Source organism: Oncorhynchus tshawytscha, linkage group LG02 (assembly GCF_018296145.1).
Source record: "Oncorhynchus tshawytscha isolate Ot180627B linkage group LG02, Otsh_v2.0, whole genome shotgun sequence".
In the NCBI taxonomy this organism is placed as follows: Eukaryota; Metazoa; Chordata; class Actinopteri; order Salmoniformes; family Salmonidae; genus Oncorhynchus; species Oncorhynchus tshawytscha.
In genome coordinates, this window is record NC_056430.1 from 26623571 (window position 1) to 26640222 (window position 16652).

A 16652-nucleotide genomic window follows, 5' to 3' on the forward strand; every position below is an offset into this window, starting at 1 on the left:
ACAGCTGAAAACTGTTCTAACTAAAGAAGCAATAAAACTGTTCTTCTTTAGAACAGTTGAGTATTTGGAGCATCAGCATTTGTGGGTTCGATTACAGGCTCAAAATGTCTAGAAACAAAGACCTTTCTTCTGAAACTCGTCAGTCTATTCTTGTACTAAGAAATGAAGGCTATCCCATGCGAGAAATTGCCAAGAAACTGAAGATCTCGTACAATACTGTGTACTCTTCTCTTCATAGAACAGCACAAACTGTCTCTAACCAGAATAGAAAGAGGAGTGGGAGGCCTCTGTGCACAACTGAGCAAGAGGACATGTACATTAGAGTGTCTAGTTTGAGAAACAGACGCCTCACAAGTCCTCAACTGGCAGCTCCGTCAAATAGTAGCAAAACACCAGTCTCAATGTCAACAGTGAAGAGGCGACTCCGGGATGCTGGCCTTCTAGGCAGAGTTGCAAAGAAAAAGCCATATCTCAGACTGGCCAATAAAAAGACAAGATTAAGACGGACAAAAGAAAACAGACACTGGACAGAGGAACTCTGCCTAGATTTTTTATTTAATTTATTTATTTAACCTTTATTTAACCAGGTAGGCTAGTTGAGAACAAGTTCTCATTTGCAACTGCGACCTGGCCCAGATTAAGCATAGCAATTCAACACATACAACAACACAGAGTTACACATGGAATAAACAAAACATAGTCAATAATACAGTAGAACAAAAGAAAACAAAAGTGTATATATACAGTAAGTGCAAATGAGATAAGATAAGGGAGTTTAGGCAATAAATAGGCCATGGTGGTGAAGTAATTACAATATAGTAATTAAACACTGGAATGGTAGATGTGCAGAAGATGAATGTGCAGAAGATGAAGTAGAGATACTGGGGTGCCAGCATCCCGGAGTCGCCTCTTCACTGTTGCTTTCTTTCAAAAACAAGGACATTTCTAAATGACCCCAAACTTTTGAACGATAGTGTATGTTTTACTTTTTTTTTTACAATCAATTACACACTTGAGGCACACTCAGTGAAACAATTAACTCATGTACCTAATCTTCAGACCAAGTCTGCAAAACTGCAAGCACATTATCTGCTTTACACTCAGTTTGCAACTGTAAAACACACTTTTTGCAAAACACTAAACACAGTTCTCTACATTAGACACATCATTAAAAACAGGTCTGGTGTTTCGTTTGGAAAACATGGCCATTCAAAACCCTGTGTGAAAACACTTATAGCTAATTTCTTCACTTAGATATCAGAGCTTGAGTACTATAAATATTCTTCAGGTTGGCTTTCTTGGCTTGGACAACAATGCAGGGTAATTTTGGAGAGAGAGTTAGAGGAAGAGGAGTGAGAGTAAGAGGGGGATGAGGACAAGGACAAGGACAAGGAGGAGGAGGAGGAGTACAAGGATGAGGACGGGGAGTGGGACAAGGAAGAGGAGGAAGGAGAACAATCACAGATGAGATCCGGGCAACTTTAGTTGACCATCTGGTCAGCCATGGTTTGAGTTTCAGGGAGGCTGGGCAGACGGTCCATCCTAACTTGAGCCGCCACACTGCAACAAGTGTCATCCAGACATTTCGAAATGAGAACAGGTAAGTAAACCTACCCTCCATACCATGCTACTGTACTTACAGCACTGCAACACTTACAGCACTACAGTAACATTTCATTTCATACTGAAAGAAATCTTGCACGCTAACCATCCACATCATGTTTTTGCAAAATTGCTAGACGACCCTTCAATGGAGGAAGAAACCGGCTGTTCACAGCAGAGCAGGAACAACATAGTGAATATGGTCATTTTAAACAACAGCATATGTTTACGACAACTGCAACACCACATCGTCACTGACAACACAACATTCAGTAACATAGGGTGAGTTTATCTTCATTTGGCCATCTCATGAAACGCCATCAGATTTGTATGAAGCAGCTCTACATAGTACCATTTCAGTGAAATTCTGAGAGAGTGAAAGAACAGTGCTATGAATACGTACAAGTAAGCTATACTATCCTGTCATTTCCAGTGTATTGTGCTATGTAATGACTGCTCGATGTCTATTCATTCTGTCATACAATAATGTTTTGCCTTGTATGTTTCAGAGAGTTATGGAACCAGATGCTGCTGCAGAGCATCATGATTTCGTCTACGTTGATGAGGTCGGCTTTAACCTAGCCAAAGCAAGATGCAGAGGAAGAAACCTCATAGGACACCGCGCCATCGTCAATGTCCCTGGACAGCAGGGTGGTAACATCACAATGTGTGCAGCCATTAGTCAGAATGGTGTCCTTCATAATCATGTCACTCTTGGTCCTTACAATACTGCCCACATTATCACCTTCCTTGACACCCTGCATAATATCCTCATTCCCAATGACTAGAGGAATGGGCCAGAGCAGTCCAGGTTTGATGTCATCTGGCTGCTCTGGTCCGCAATTGGTTCATTGACCATCTGCAGTTTTGATGCTCAACCTGCCACCATATTCTCCATTTATAAACCCAACAGAATAGTTATTTTCGGAGTGGGGTTGGAAGGTATACGATCGCCAATCCCACCAATTCATACCCATTCTCCAGGCGATGGAGGAGGCCTGTGGTGACATAGACGAGGGGGCGTGCCAGGGCTGGATACGCCACTCCAGACGCTATCTCCCCCACTGTTTAGCCAGAGAGAACATCGCTTGTGATGTTGATTAGGAGCTGTGGCCAAACCCAAATAGGAGACAGGATGCACCCTAATGTTTATTTCTTTATAGTAACAAGCCTATCTTCTACTGTACTTGTTTTGTCTGTTCCTGTTCATGCCAAAATCTGGATGAAAATACAATGTTTTGAGAAAGAAATACATTTTATTCCCCCCTCCCCCCTTGCATTTCTGTTTATAGAGTAAATATATACTGAATATGCATACATACCAGTGGCATAGTTTCAGCCAGTGCAGTTGCACAAAAAATGAGAAAGCAAAGGAGATATCAAAGTTTGTTAAAATAGATTCCTTTTTCAAATGCAGTTCAAGTGCAGCCATTGCTAGCACAAGCAATGTAGCGGGGCCAGAAGAAAATGTAGGTTTATCAACGCCAGCAGCAGCTTTAGCGGGTCAAGTGGGCCAAGACCAAGCTGTTCCATTGTGCCAGAAGAAGGAACTTTGACAGAGGAGGATACAGATTGTCAGGTATCGGTGGATACGACCCTCAGCACAAGCCAGGCCGGACAAGCTATCACAGGCCTGGTGGGGAGGAAGAGAAGCAAGGCGAGGCTAGAATCGTGGCAGCGGAGGAAAGAGGTGGAAGTGGGACAGGCGGCCTTTTTACTGACAGGGGTGTTATGCAACACGTGGATGCAAAAGTTAAACGGCACGTTATTGCATTAGGCTCGTGTAAGCCTACTGGCCCATTCCCAAGATATGAAGAAAGGCTGTGTTTTTCCGAGTTGTATTACACCACTACAACCAAGGCTGGAATCAAATTACCACGTACATGGCTATGTTATTCCGCCAAGCTAGACTGCGCGTATTCTGAGCCTTGCTGGCTGTTCGGAGATCGGAGAACCCCATTCTTCTCTGATGCGTGGGTGACTGGGGTGATAGATCTATCTATCGCCATCTAACATCTAAAATAGCATATCATGAGACATCCCAGATTCACATGGGTGCCTGTTTGATATATGAGCAATGGAAGCTCAATGGCACTATTGAAGCAGAAATGGAGAGGCGTGCGTAACGCAGCAAATTTCTGCCGACAGGTGTTGAAGCGCATAGTTAATGTAACTTTCACACTTGCATCATGTAATTTGGCGTTCAAGAGGGCCAATTACTCTCTTTCAGGGTCTGTTTTAAGAAGGAAATAGCAAAGCGCACTACATTGAGAGACCTGGCCAAGATGCTCATTGTGGATTACAATTCAGTCACTGCTACATTTGGGGAAGTAGTTACAGCGATGCTCCTTTTTATGACTCTGCCTGTAACAGTAGCCAGTGCCGAGCACTCCTTTTCCAAACGGAAAATAATTCAATCATACCCGAGGAGCAGAATGGGACAGGAGAGACTGAGTGGGATTGCCATTCTGTCCATTGAAAACACCAGGGCCAGGACCATGGATTTGAATGCCCAAGTCAACGACTTCGCAGAGCTCAAGGCTTATATTTTTACAGGGCAGGCTACCCAGACAGTCTATATAAATCAAGTTTCATTGAGATTGCTTTACATTGCTTGTCAATCTACGACTATGCTCGATCTGTCTTTGGAAACCATGTTCTGGTGCACGGCTGGTGAGCCATTTTATTGTCACCATAGCCTATACATTTAACTAGGCTATAAGAATAATAGTAAGCACATACGCATCATATACTGTTAAAAGGCATGCTGCCATTTAAGCAATCTGCTTAAACTGTAATGTGTAGTTGGATGTGTTTATTGTATTTTGATGTGTAGAGCTCATCTGGAAAAGAGACCTTGGTCTCACATTCACACACTGTGCTCTATTGGACTTTTTTTTAATAGTGACAACCCACTAGGAAAAAACTCCCAACCGTCATTAGACTTTATCCTTCTAGTTTCTGCCTCTGGCCACTCTGAGTTCTCAGGCAGCAGTGTATAGCCTAAAACGGTCAGTTCAGAGTTTAGATTAGAAAACAGTGCCCTACTACAGGTATTTAGAGATTGATGTCTTTTTTTCTTTTTTTACCCCTTTTTCTCCCCAATTTCGTGGTATCCAATTGTTTTAGTAGCTACTATCTTGTCTCATCGCTACAACTCCCGTACGGGCTTGGGAGAGACGAAGGTTGAAAGTCATGCGTCCTCCGATACACAACCTAACCAAGCCGCACTGCTTCTTAACACAGCGCGCATCCAACCCGGAAGCCAGTCTCACCAATGTGTCGGAGGAAACACTGTGCACCTGGCAACCTTGGTTAGCTCGCACTGCGCCCGGCCCGCCACAGGAGTCGCTGGTGCGCGATGAGACAAGGACATCCCTACCGGCTAAGACCTCCCTAACCCGGACGATGCTAGGCCAATTGTGCGTTGCCCCACGGACCTCCTGGTCGCAGCCGGTTACGACAGAGCCTGGGCGTAAACCCACTGTAGCGCCCTTAACCACTACGCCACCCGGGAGGCTAGAGATTGATTTCTACTGCTGTGAGATCCATCAGTAGAATTTGTCCCTAAAGCTCCTGTAGGATTACTGTGTAAAATGTACATAAGGTACTGTATGTACTTAGCATGCAGTGAATCTACTGTATGTTGACCTTTAATCACTATCTTGATCCTGTGAAGTGAAAGGGCTTTGGCTCATTTACTATAACAGTGCTGCTGGTGATTGCTGGATCCTTATGTTAAAAAGCTTTATGTGCAATCACACAAAATTAAATCCCGTTGACAGATACACAAACACACTTCCCAAGTTGAATGTGACAAGCCCAAAGTTAGCTTGTGTAATTACTTGTCATTAAGACCCTGCCATCATATTCATTGGAGTAGGGGTTTGTGATTAGGGAGATAGAGACCGACATGACTCGGGAACCGACATGACTCGGGAATCTGGAAGGCAGACATTAGTGCTGGTCTAATTGGTCAATAAATGAAATGCTAACAAGAATTATGTGGGCAAGGATGGAGGGTGTAATGATATGTGTGTCTGGGGAATGAAGGGAGGAGAGAAAAAGGAAAGCACTGCTGACCCGAGAAGACTTGGGTCAAGTTTATAATAAGCAACTGTTGTGACAGTGGATATTGTCTGACTGGAACACCTGAACGTTTACTTCTGCTCATTGGACACCACGTGGAGAATGTTCACAACTCTTCACTCCTTTCAGTAAAAGGAAACCCAAATAGACCCGTGTATGGCATAAATTGACCTTCCGCTTCTTTTAGCAAAAAACAAGAAACTGCAGTTGCAGTGGGCTAAGGAACAAAAACACTTCAACAATTGGAAAAACATTTCCTGGTCAAATGAATCCCAGTTCCTGCTGTTTCACACAGATGGGAGGACTAGAGTATGGAGAAAACCACAAGTACATACAGTACATCCATCACGCCACGTTCGGGCATTGTGCATCACAGCACTCGTTCGTTTGGCTCTGTCCTCCATATCCCCTCCAGGCGGCAGCATTGCTCAATTGCGGTTGTATAGCGGTAGCATGGCGCTCAGGTGTTATGGCGACCTGATTGTCATGGTTATTTTCACCAGCAGCAGAAGGGCAGAAGCAAAGAATGTCTGTTATACTGATAAGATATTTGAGTGACTGCTCAAACAACGTAAATACAGTGCATTCGGAAAGTATTCAGACCACTTGACTTTTTCCAAATTTTGTTATGTTACAGCCTTATTCTAAACTGGATTCAAACATTTTTGTCTCATCAATCTACACACAATACCCAATAATGACAAAGCAAAAACATGTTTTTAGAAATGTTTACAAATGTATAGAAACAAAATGGAAGTATTCAGACCCTTTACTCAGTAATTTATTGAAGCTCATTTGGCAGCGATTACAGCCTTGACTCTTCTTGGGTATGATTCTTCAAGCTTTGTACACCTGTATTTGGGGAGTTTCTCCCATTCTTCTTTGCAGATCCTCTCAAGCTCTGTCAGGTTGGATGGGGAGTGTCGCTGCACATCTATTTTCAGGTCTCTCTAGGAGATGTTAGATCGGGCTCTGGCTGGGCCACTCAAGGACATTCAGAGACTTGTCCCGAAGCCACTCCTGTGTTGTCTTCGCTGTGTGCTTAGGGTTGTTGTCCTGTTGGAAGGTGAACCTTCACTCCAGTCTGAGATCCTGAGCGCTATGGAGCAGGTTTTCACCAAGGATCTCTCTGTACTCTTCTCTGTTCATATTTCCCTCGATCCTGATTAGTCTCCCAGTCATTGCCGCTGAAAAACATCCCCACAGCATGATGCTGCTACCACCAAGCTTCACCGTAGGAATGGTGCCAGGTTTCCATCTTGGTTTCATCTGACCAGAGAATCTTGTTTCTCATGGACTGAAAGTCCTTGAGGTGACTTTTGGCAAACTGCCTTTTACTGAGGAGTGGCTTCTGTCTGGCCACTCTGCCATAAAGGCCTGATTGGAGGAGTGCTACAGAAATGGTTGTCCTTCGGGAAGGTTCTCCCATCTCCACAGAGGGATTCTGGAGCTTTGTCAGAGTGACCGTCAGATTCTTGGTCACCTCTCTGACTAAGGCCCTTCTCCCCCGATTGGCCAGGCGGCCAGGTCTCGGAAGAGTCTTGGTGGTTCCACACTTCTTCCATTTAAGAATGATTGAGACCACTGTGTTCTTGGTGAGCTTTTAATGCTGCAGACATTTTTTTGGTACCCTTCACTGGTTCTGTGCCTTGGCACAATCCTGTCTCGGAGCTCTACAGACAATTCCTTCAACCTCATGGCTTGGTTTTTGCTCTGACATGCACTGTCAAAATGTGGGACCTTATATAATTGTTTTTATTTCACCTTTATTTAACCAGGTAGGCCAGTTGAGAACAAGTTCTCATTTACAACTGCGACCTGGCCAAGATAAAGCAAAGCAGTGCGACACAAACAACACAGAGTTACACATGGGATAAACAAACATACAGTCAACAACACAATATAAAAATGTATATAGAGTGTGTTTAAATGTGGTAAGATTGGGGAGGTAAGGCAATAAATAGGCCATAGTGGCAAAATAATTACAATTTATCAATTAAACACTGGAGTGATAGATGTGCAAAAGATGAATGTGCAAGTAGAGATACTTGGGTGCAAAGGAGCAAACAAATAAATGACAATATGGGGATGAGGTAGTTGGGTGGGCTAGTTACAGATGGGCTGTGTACAGGTGCAATGATCAGTAAGCTGCTCTGACAGCTGATGCTTAAAGTTAGTGAGGGAGATATGAGATTCCAGCTCAGTGATTTTTGCAATTTGTTCCAGTCATTGGCAGCAGAGAACTGTAAGGAAAGGTGGCCAAAGGAGAAGTTGGCTTTGGGGATGACCAGTGAAATATACCTGCTGGAGTGCGTGCTACGGGTGGATGCTACTATGGTGACCAGTGAGCTGAGATAAGGCGGGGCTTTAAATACAGGCGTGTGCCTTTCCAAATCATGTCCAATCAATTGAATTTACCACATGTGTACTCCAATCAAGTTGTAGAATCATCTCAAGGATTATCAATGGAAACAGAATGCACCTGAGCTCCATTTTGAGGCTCATAGCAAAAGGTCTGAATACTTAAGTAAATAAGGTACTTACTCACAATAAGGTTTTGTTGTGAGTAGATTGATGAGGAAAATTCAATCCATTTTAGAATAAGGCTGTAACGTAATCAAATGTGGAAAAAGTCAAGGGTCTGAATACTTTCCTAATGCACCTGTACATGTCCTTAAAAATGGAAGGCAGATGGGAGCAGTAGTGTAAAGTACTTCATTAAAAATACTTCCCTGACATTCAAAAGTACTCATTACATTTTGAATGCTTAGCAAGATAGGAATATTGTCTAATTCAAACACTTATCAAGAGAACATCCCTGGTCATCACTACTGCCTCTGATCTGGTGGACTCACTAAACAGTGTGAGAGTTGGAGCATGCCCCTGGCTCTCCGTAAATAAATAAAAAATACAATAAAATGGTGCCGTCTGGTTTGCTTAATATAAGAAATTATTTATACATTTACTTTTACTTTTGATACTTAAGTATATTTTAAAACCAAATACTTTTAGACTTTTACTCAAGTAGGATTTTACTGGGTGACTTTCACTTTTACTTGAATTATATTCTATTAAGGTATCTTTACTTTTACACAAGTATGACAATTGGGTACTTTTTCCACCACTGGACGGGAGGAGGCGAGATCAGGTGGGCCCATTCTAGCCAATGAGAGGGCAGATACGAGTGTGACCAGGCCATGGCGATAGATAGATAGAGGACTCATCTTTGTATCTGTGCCAATGGGCAGTGCCATTGAGTCTATCTCCATTTTAAAGTAGTCTTCTTCATTGGTTGATTGCTCCCAACTCTTGGAATCCTCACCCAGTTGACTACTTTAAAATGGTGAAATGGCAATGTCCATGCTAAAATAGGTCATATCCATGATGAGTGCATCCAATTTGTTGAGTAGCGTGTTGGAGGCTATTTTGTAAATGACATCACCGAAGTCGAGGATTGTTAGGATGGTCAGTTTTACGAGGGTATGTTTGACAGCATATGAGTGAAGGATGCTGTGAAGGTTGCTTTGTTGCGAAATAGGAAGCCGATTCTAGATTTAATTTTGTATTGGAGATGTTTAATGTGAGTCTGGAAGGAGAGTTTACAGTCTAGCCAGATACCTAGGTAGTTGTAGTTGTCCACATAAGTCAGAACCATCCAAAGTGTTTTCTATTGATCAATTAGCCTTTTAAAATGATACACTTGGATTAGCTAACACAGTGTGCCATTGGAACACAGGAGTGATGGTTGCTGATAATGGGCCTCTGTACCCCTATGTAGATCTTCCATTAAAAATCATCAATTTCCAGCTACAATAGTCATTTAAAACATGAACAGTGTCTACACTTTATTTCTGATCAATTTGATGTTATTTTAATGGACAAAAAAAATGGTTTTTCTTTCAAAAACAAGGACATTTCTAAGTGACCCCAAACTTTTGAACAGTAGTGTATATCTATATGCCACTATTTCATGAAAACATTTCAATCACACCACCCTATTCCACTACTTTGACCATAACTGATCCTACACTTGGCAGGCAGCCTGGGAGGACAGCCTTCTCGTTCAACACATCTTCAAATCAAATTCAATTTTATTCGTAACATGCGCCAAAACAACAGTTGTAGACCTTACAGTGAAATGCTTACTTACACGCCCTTAAACAACAATGCAGTTTTAAGAAAATACCTAAAAAAGAACAAAATGTAAAATGAATAATTAAAGAGCAACAGTAAAATAACAGGGGGTACAGGGGGTACAGGTACTGAGTCAATGTGCGGGGGCACCGGTGTTGAGGTAATTGAGGTAATATGTACATTTAGGTAGCGTTATTAAAGCGACTATGCATAGATAATAACAGAGAGTAGCAGCAGTGTAGAAGGGGGGAGGGGGGGGAATGCGAATGGTCTGGGTAGCCATTTCATTAGATGTTCAGGATTCTTACGGCTTGGGGTAGAAGTTGTTTACAAGTCTCTTGGACCTGGACTTGGCGCTCCAGTACCGCTTGCCGTGCGATAGCAGAGATAACAGTCTATGACTAGGGTGGCTGGAGTTTTTAACAATTTGTAGGGCCTTCCTCTGACACCACCTGGTATAGAGGTCCTGGATGGCAGGAAACTTGACCCCGGTCATGTACTGGGCCGTACGCACTATCCTCTGTAGTGCCTTGCGGTCGGATGCCGAGCAGTTGCCATACCAGGCAGTGATGCAACCAGTCAGGACGCTCTCGATGGTGCAGCTGTAAAACCTTTTGAGGATCTGAGGACCCATGTCAAATATTTTCAGTCTCCTGAGGGGGAATAGGTTTTGTCGTGGCCTCTTCATGACTGTCTTGGTGTGCTTGGACCATGTTAGTTTGTTGGTGATGTGGACGCCAAGGAACTTAAAGCCCTCAACCTGCTCCACGACAGCCCTGTCATGAGAATAGGGGCGTGCTCGGTCCTCCTTTTCCTGTAGTCCACAATCATCTCCTTTGTCTTGATCACGTTGCACCACATGGTCAGGTCTCTGACCTCCTCCCTATAGGCTGTCTCATCATTGTCGGTGATCAGGCCTACCACTGTTGTGTGATTGGCAAACTTAATGATGGTGTTGGAGTAGTGTCTGGCCGTGCAGTCATGAGAGAACAGGAGGGGACTGAGCACACACCCCTGAGGTACCCCCATTTTGAGGATCAGAGTGGCGGATGTGTTGTTACCTACCCTTACCACCTGGGGAAGGCCAGTCAGAAGGTCCAGGTACCAGTTACAGAGTGAGGTGTTTAGTAAGGGCACTATGGTGTTGAACGCTGAGCTGTAGTCAATGAATAGCATTCTCACATAGGTGTTCCTTTTGTCCAGGTGTAAAAGGGCAGTGTGGAGTGCAAAAGATATTGCATCATCTGTGGATCTGTTGGGGCGGTATGCAAGTTGGAGAGGGTCTAGGGTTTGATGTGGTGTTGATGTGAACCATGACCTGCCTTTCAAAGCATTTCATGGCTACAGACGTGGGTGCTATAGGTCGGTAGTCTTTTAGGCAGGTTACCTTGGGGTTCTTGGGCACAGAGCCTATGGTGGTGTGCTTGAAACATGTTGGTATTACAAACTCAGTCAGTGACAGGTTGAAAATGTCAGAGAAGACACTTGCCAGTTGGTCAAACGCATGCTCAAAGTACTCACATGCATGTTTCAGTGTTACTTGCCTCGAAGCGAGCATAGAAATTATTTAGCTCGTCTGGTAGGCTCGTGTCACTGGGCAGCTCTCAGCTGTGCTTCCCTTTGTAGTCTGTAATAGTTTGCAAGCCCTGCCACATCTGAGGAGTGTCGGAGCCGGTGTAGTACGATTCGAGCTTAGTCCCGTATTGATGCTTTGCCTGTTTGATGGTTCACCAGAGGTTATAGCGGGATTTTTTTTATAAGCTTCCGGGTTAGAGTCCCGCTCCTTGAAAGCGGCAGCTCTACCCTTTAGCTCAGTGCCACTGTCTTATAACTCTTCTGCAGTAAAATCTTGTAAACCCAAGTACTTCTCTGCAACTGCGTTCCATTTATGCGGTACCAGGTAATAACCATGGCAATGAATGCTAAGAAGACAATCTTACTGAAGCACAAATTCATATCACTTTGTATTGGCCTAGACCTACTACTCATATTTGGCCCATCATCCTCTACTCTCTTCACTGCCTCAGCATACGACACCTTCTGTTCTACTCTGACCCTGGCAACCTCAACCTGTCTCTCTCTCACCGGACACTTCTGATCCCCAACAACATGGGCACCCCCACAATTGTTTTTCTCCACCGATACTACATATTCCTTTGTCCCATGCCCTCCTGCACACTTCTCACATCTCGGAATCTCCCTGCCACACACTGTTACAACACGGCCATAAACTGGCATCTGAAAAGTTTGGCACAAAGCTTTCACAGGGTAAAAGACATATCCTTACATGACTTTGTCAGATAAAGATTCTACTTCAAAACTCAAAAGGACAGACAGACCCGGTGGTGAAACTGAGAAGATTCTGTGTCGCACCAAACGGTGGGCGTCACAGACACAGGGAATCTTCCATTTCAGTTGCTCCACCCCAACACCACCCCAGTAATCACTCCTTTCACAGACACCCTGCACCGGATTGAAAAGCATGTCACAGATCTTGTCCCGAGGTACGTGACACAGATCTGACAGTGAGCTGGGAGCTCCTTTGTAATGGGCACATGGCTCGTTAAGGGCATTAGGCTCATGTGCGTCAATTAGAGGTGTGCCGATCGATGTGGAGACCAGCCAAAGGGGAGGAGATTATAATTAGGAGACACACAAAAGAAAGGTACAACAAGACATGAAACAAGTCTGTGTGATGAGTGTTTAGTAGAGGAAATGGTGGGGCATATGTTGATATTTGTGAACTGTATGACAAAGATAGGGAACAAAAATGACATACATTTTCATATTCCATCTATCGTCATGACCACCATTGTGGCTGACAGAAACCATTGTTCCAAAGTCCCTTTTTTTCTTGTTAAATGTTCTGAGGCTGGTTCTCCATAGTAACAGGACAAAAGGAATTTGTCTGTGGCCTAAGATTTACCAGGGGCTTGAGGTGTCATAAAACCCCCACATCTTCAGACCCCTAGATCTCTCTTCCTCTGTTGGGGTTGAGAGATAATCTGTAGGGTTGTGGTCTCCTGTAACCTGACCTGATCAGGACAGTCATGACAGGGGGAACCACGGAGGGCAACACGTGAAATGTCTTTATTGAAGAATGCTGTAAAATATACTAGCATCTTCATCTTTTCCTCCACAAATGTTATCTCTGTGGATTGTATTACTGTACGCGAGGGAACCATTTTCTTAATTTTCTTCCGTCATTCATTTGGACTAATTACATCAGGGCTACATTGCAGATATGTTAATTGATGGTAATGTTGCAGGAGAGTGACATTTTCCTCAGGCAAACAAACTTCCTACAGATCTCATTCAGGCCAAGTTCATTCAGGCCAGTTCCCTGATACTGCCTGTATTGACATAATGCAGGCAGTATCAGGGAACTGGAGATTGGGTGACATCAGATGCTGGCAAGTATCACCCCCACTGTCAACAGACTTATCTGTGTATACTGCATACCAAATCATAAAACATGAGTTTTTGGAGTATGTTATTAGACTGTGTCAGTATGCCAGCCTCGGACCTAGACATTAAAAACAAATTGCCATGGTGTTTTACTATGAATGTTAATCCAGTTTGGTCGGTTGGTCTCATTGATCAGCAGGTGATCCTACAGACAGATCCTACAGACAGATGTGCCTATACATTATTTAAGACTTAAACTCTATGCAGAGGAAAGGCTTTTAAACATATAACATCTGTCAATCTCCACCACATCACGTTCTAACAAGATTCCCTCAAGTGTGTATTATTTGCATTGTTTATCTGCCGGTTCCTGAAAGTGCAAAAACAGCGTGCTCTAAACTAGAGTGTGGCTTTGCATTTCTGGTGCATAAAAGAGGATTAGAACAGCAGTCATTAATTCAAGATGTGGCAGTCAAGCTCAGGATCATCAACCCCATGACCCAACACACCTCTGATTACAGGATGTAATCCGTCCGAGGGGGTTTTCAACAGGCTCCTCCGTTGCGGCGTCCCATCTGCTAGCCTGCTAGCTGCGGCCTGCTAGCTGTCTAGAGCATATCGGACTGTTAGCTGAAGAGGTCCATCAGCCAATTTTTTGGGGCTACAATACCTATTGTGCCAATTGGCCTGGACCCTTTTACTACACGGAGCCCTGCCGATCCATCACGACTGGTCTGCTGACGTAACCGCCCGAGGGGGCTACAACTGACTCTTCCGTCGTGACGTCCTCCTAAGGCCCTTCTGCTAGCCTGCTTGCCCCGGCCCGCTAGCTGTCTGAATCGCCGTGTCTCAAGCCCGCCTAGCTACTCACTAGACCCCATGATCACTCGGCTACACATGCCTCTCCCTAATGTCAATATGCCTTGTCCATTGCTGTTTTGGTTAGTGATTATTGTCTTATTTCACTGTAGAGCCTCCAGCCCTGCTCAATATGCCTTAGCTAACCCTTTTGTTCCACCTCCCACACATGCAGTGACCTCACCTGGTTTAAATGGTGTCTCTAGAGACAATACCTCTCTCATCGTCACTCAATGCCTAGGTTTACCTCCACTGTATTCACATCCTACCATACCCTTGTCTGTACATTATGCCATGAATCTATTCTTCCGTGCCCAAAAACCTGCTCCTTTTACTCTCTGTTCCGATTGCACTAGACAACCAGTTCTCATAGTCTTTAGTCTTACCCTTATCCTACTCCTCCTCTGTTCCTCTGGTGATGTAGAGGTTAATCCAGGGCTTGCAGGGCCTAGCTCTACTCCCATTCCCCAGGCGCTCTCATTTGTTGACTTCTGTAACCATAAAAGCCTAGGTTTCATGTATGTTAACATTAGAAGCCTCCTGGCTACCCCTACCCCGGTCAACAGCCCAGCACCCCCCAAGCCTCCCCCATTTCTCCTTCACCCAAATCCAGATAGCTGATGTATTGAAAGAGCTGCAAAATCTGGACCCCTACAAATCAGCCGGGCTAGACAATCTGGACCCTCTCTTTCTAAATATATCCGCCGCAATTGTTGCAATCCCTATTACTAGCCTGTTCAACCTCTCTTTCGTATCGTCTGAGATCCTCAAAGATTGGAAAGCTACCGCGGTCATCCCCTACTTCAAAGGGGGAGACACTCTAGACCCAAACTGTTACAGACCTATATCTATCCTACCCTGCCTTTCTAAGGTCTTTGAAAGCCAAGTTAGCAAACAGATCACCGACCATTTTGAATCTCACCGTACCTTCTTCGCTATGCAATCTGGTTTCTGAGCTGGTCATGGTTGCACCTCAGCCATGCTCAAGGTCCTAAACAATATCATAACTGCCATCGATAAGAGACAGTACTGTGCAGGTGTATTCATCGACCTGGCCAAGGCTTTCGACTCTGTCAATCACCACATTCTTATCGGCAGACTCAACAGCCTTGGTTTCTGTCACGCCCTGGTCAAAGTATTTTGTGTTTATCTTTATGTATTTGGTCAGGCCAGGGTGTGGCATGGGGTTTTTGTAATTGTGGTGTGTTTGTCTTGGGGTTTTGGTGGTGGTATTGGGATTGTAGCTTAGTGGGTTGTCTAGCAAGGTCTATGGCTGTCTGGAGTGGTTCTCAATCAGAGGCAGGTGCTTATCGTTGTCTCTGATTGGGAACCATATTTAGGCAGCCATATTCTTTGAGTTTGTCGTGGGTGATTGTCCTTAGTGTCTTACTTGTACTCTCTGTTAGTTTGCACTAGATAGGCTGTTTTCGGTTTTCATTACGTTTATTGTTTTGTAGTGTTTAGTGTTTAGTCGTGTTTACGTTTTGTTTAATAAATATGGATCGCAATCGACACGCTGCAGTTTGGTCCGACTCTCCTTCATCACCACTAGAAAACCGTTACAGAATCACCCACCACCAACGGACCAAGCAGCGTGTTAACAGGCAGGAACCACAGGAGAGGCAACAGAGGCAGCAGCAGCAGGAGCAGCAGCAGCTGCAGTGGGAGAGGCTGCACCACCTGGAGAAATGGACATGGGAGGAAGAACTGGACGGTAAAGGACCCTGGGCTCAGCCTGGAGAATATCGCCGCCCCAAGGAAGAACTGGAGGCGGCGAAAGCTGAGAGGCGCAGATATGAGGAGGCAGCACGGCGTAGCGGATGGAAGCCTGAGAATCAGCCCCAAAATTTCTTGGGGGGCTCAGGGAGAGTGTGGCAGAGTCAGGAGTCAGACCTGAGCCAACTCTCCCTGTTTATCGTGAGGAGCCAAGGAGGAGACCAGAACCAGAGACTGTGAAGGAGTTAATGGGGAAATTGGAGGAGAGAGAAATGAGGGAGTTGCTGTGTTGGTGCTTTTGCATGGAATTCGCCCGACGGAACGTGTTGGGGATTTGATGGCACCTGGGTTAGCGCTCCATACTCGTCCTGAGGTGCGTGTTAGTCGGCTGGTGAAGTTGGTGCCAGCCTCACGCACCAGGCCTCCTGTGCACATCCTAGCCTTGCACATCCTGTGCCAACACTGCTCTCAAGATCTCCAGTACGCCTTCACGGTCTAGCCCATCCTGTGCTACCTCCACACTCCAGTCCTCCGGTAGCAGCTCCCCGCTCCAGGCTTCCTGTGCGTGTCCTCGATCCAGTACCACCAGTTCCAGCACCATGCACCAGGCCTTCAGTGTGCCTTGCCTGTTCAGCGCAGCCAGCGCTTTTCTCCTCTCCTGCGCTGCTGGAGTCTCCCGCCTGTTTAGCGCAGCCAGAGCCTTTCTCCTCTACAGCGCTGCCGGATCCTCCCGCCTGTTCAGCGCAGCCAGAGCCTTCCTCCTCTACAGCGCTGCCGGAGCCTCCCGCCTGTTTAGCGCAGCCAGAGCCTTTCTCCTCTCCTACGCTGCCGGAGTCTCCCGCCTG